Source organism: Mus caroli, unplaced genomic scaffold (assembly GCF_978045245.1).
Source record: "Mus caroli unplaced genomic scaffold, Mus_caroli_1 scaffold_6, whole genome shotgun sequence".
Lineage (NCBI taxonomy): Eukaryota > Metazoa > Chordata > Mammalia > Rodentia > Muridae > Mus > Mus caroli.
This window is the reverse complement of record NW_028227261.1, coordinates 114,393,109-114,396,564: the sequence shown is the minus strand read 5'-3', so window position 1 is coordinate 114,396,564 and position 3,456 is coordinate 114,393,109. Positions and strand designations below refer to the sequence as shown.

Below are 3,456 nucleotides of genomic sequence, written 5' to 3'. Positions count from 1 at the left end.
GCTAACTCTGGCATTTTACACACTTGAGCTCATTATTAATCTCATTAATTTTGTGATTGTTAATAACACTGCTATTTATATGTAACTTAGCCTTTGCAGATTTCCATCAAACACAGCAAAACCCAGTGGGTAATGGATCTAAAATGTTAGGCATGTGTCTGAATAATTTTCTGCAGCAGGAAATAGTCTTTGAGATTCCATACAGATGAGCATACTGTGACAACTGAGAAGTGTTTTTACTTATGTTTTGATACATAGGAAAAAGCCAGGCAAAATGCATTCATTTGTTCAACTGAGAATAAGAAAAGATATATTTTCTAAAAGAATGTCAGGTTAAAAACAAGATACCATGTGAGTTAATTCTCCAATTGTAATATTTCTTTAAGCCCTGACAAAAGCAATTTAAGATGGGAAGGTTTGTTTTTGCTCACAGTTCAAAGTTACAGTTCATCAGGTAGCCATGAACTGCCCAATATGGGTTTGGGGAAGTCAGATTTTATAGAGATAAAAAAACCCAAAAGTTAAACAAAAAAGTTTCTGTACTGTTATGTTGAAACAAAGCATGGCTCCCCAGAAGGCACATCTGTCCCTTCTGCAATAAATGGTGTAGCTGCCCATCTTGCTCACTGATAGAGTAGCTCATAATTAGTTATCTCTGTCAGCTGTGTCTCTATATAGTTGTAAAGTTATGAACAATAAACATTTATTCCATTATAAATGACTATATAAGAACAGTGAAACTATTATAATTTTTGTATTACTCTATATTGCCCAACTATGTGTAAAAGAGTGATAATTGCCTGTTAATGGTGAAAAATCTAATAGCTAACAAACCATTTATTGGTGACAGAAATACCTCTATAGCATTATTGGGGATGGTTTTGTTTTGCTTTGGAGAGACTGTTTTGTTTTCAGTACTGGGAATTGAACCCCACATCTCATCCATACTGACTGAGCATTCTATCATTGAACCACATCTCCGATTCCTTTGGTGGAAATATACATCAATTACAGAAAACACTATGGAAATTTCCCCCAACAAACATAGAGCTATCTATGCTATAGAGATCCCAATCCTAGATACATTACTAATAAATATGAGATAATTATGTCAAAGACATAACTATATTTTCACAGAAAGTAATTTGGTTTCAGCCCAAGTGTCCATGAAGAGATGAGTAAATAAAGAAAACATAGTGTCCCTATGCATAATTACTGAGCTGTAAAGAAAGAGATCCTTGTCAGCTGTGAGAATATAGATGACCTTGGAAAACAGTATTTTAAGTAAATTAAGCAGGCACAGAAAGACAAATGATGTCACTAATGTATGTAATCTAAAACACCTGAACTCTTAGGAAGAGTTTGAGGAGGCTGGTGGTTAGCAGGAAGCTGGGGGGGGGGGGGAGAGGTAGGAGTTAGGGAGAAGCTTGAGCAAAAGTTCAAATTTCTAGTTTCAAGGGAGGACTAAATTCAAGAGGTCTATTTACGCCTTGGTGACTACAGATAATAACAATACACTGCATGTTTGAATTTGCTCAAGGAGTAATTGTGTTTTTACCACTAAAATATGCATAAAGAATTTATGTTAAGTGACTTAATTTTTTATGCATTGTACATAGTATATTTATACATCAAAACACAAGGTAATAACTTTATAGACAAATATATACTATTTTGTTTATAAATTAAAAAATACTACGTCATATGGAGACTTAATGCTGATGGAGATTAAATTGTTGCCTCTCAGATACAATTCTATTCTTTTATACCCTGACTTTAGTGTTGGACCACACTTCTATTTTGCCATATATCTCTGGGTTAGACTCTGTTTAAGCAAAGAAACAAACAAAAGCTGAAGGTATTGTTTCTATAGATATCAGTCTGACAGCAGTGAGTTCCACAGTGCTCAGACTGTAGTCTGTAAGGACTATTTTCTACTAAACAAAATGGGGCTTTTTGGAGAATTGGCAGATTCTGGGTCTAGGGAATGCACCGGACAAAGCAAGTATGTTATGTCAGAGTGAAAGGACAATATCAAGGTTGTCTGAGTTACATCAAAAGGACTCAGGAGCCAACCTGAAAGCAGTCCCACTGAGTAAAGCTAGATTAATTTAAGCATCAGTCAAAACAATGCTGCAGATATTGAAACCAACATGTCTAGATTCATGAGTTCATAAATCCAAGAAAAGCACAGTTGGTGTCTTTAGAAAATAATAGGAGAGTTGTCCGGAGTCCAGTGGCGCGGGGCTGAGCGCCCTCCGACAGAGCAATCATGTCCCACAAACAAATCTACTATTCGGACAAATACGACGACGAGGAGTTCGAGTACCAGCATGTCATGTTGCCCAAGGACATAGCCAAGCTGGTCCCTAAAACCCATTTGATGTCTGAATCTGAATGGAGGAACCTCGGCGTTCAGCAGAGTCAGGGATGGGTCCACTATATGATCCATGAACCAGAACCTCACATCTGTTCCGGCGGCCACTGCCCAAGAAGCCAAAGAAATGAAGCCAGCGAACCGTCCTCCGGCCTCGAGCTTTCCACAGCTGTCCTCACTCCCTACCATCTTTCTGATCGTGTGACCATGTTGCTTTCTTATTTCTCACTTTGATATGTAAAGGATACACTGTTTGAATGTGCTGGTACCTGCTTTGCTTCTGGAGTTGAGCCACCAGTGCCACAGCCCTGTCAAATGAGTGTGACCTCAAAGCCCTCTTGTGCTCGGGATCCAGCAGGCCATATTTGTCATTTGGCAGAAGCATGTGAAATCTAGATCATGGCTGTTACAGGGATGGTGTGAATTTGCTGATGTGGTTTTTACTATTGGGTATTGTATTTATGATGACTTATGGATTTATGTTTCAATGTATTGGAAACTTTGTATTTTATCTGACAGATCTCTTCCATGTTACAAGCCTTGATTAAAGGAAGTTTTTTATAATCTTAAAAAAAAATGAAAAGAAAAGAATAGGAATCCAGTTTATTATGCTGAAACCTAGACATAAATAAGTAAATATGATTGATGAGAGTAAAATAAAATGTTTGTCTTTCCTAGAAGAATTAGACCTAAAGGAAACCAAGTGGTTAATAAAGAAAGATGTTCACGTATTGATGAGGGGTGGTCTCCACTTGCAATTGATAAAGCATGTTATTATTTCATGGATCATGAAGAAGATGCAAGATGCCTGGGTCATAAGAGTCTCTGTACTCAGGATACAGAAGGCATCATGAGCATCCTATGACACTGTCTCTCTGCCCAGTGGAAGGATCTATAAAAGTACAATGCATACAATGGGTTTGCGTCATAGCAGGGAACACTAAACTGGTGATGCTTAATGTCGAAGGAACCTTGCAGCTGTGATTCAATTAAACCAGGTCTGAGGAATAAGGATAATCTCACCGGAGTGGGCCCAGTATCATCCCAGAGTGCCTGATAAGAGGGAAGAAGCAGGGTGC

At 37.9% G+C, this 3,456-nt stretch overlaps 1 pseudogene; it reads left to right on the top strand.

Annotated features, from left to right (window-relative positions):
- Positions 1-2,121: 2,121 nt before the first annotated feature.
- LOC110293704 (cyclin-dependent kinases regulatory subunit 1 pseudogene) lies at positions 2,122-2,848 on the top strand (annotated as a pseudogene).
- The last annotated feature ends 608 nt before the right edge of the window (positions 2,849-3,456 follow it).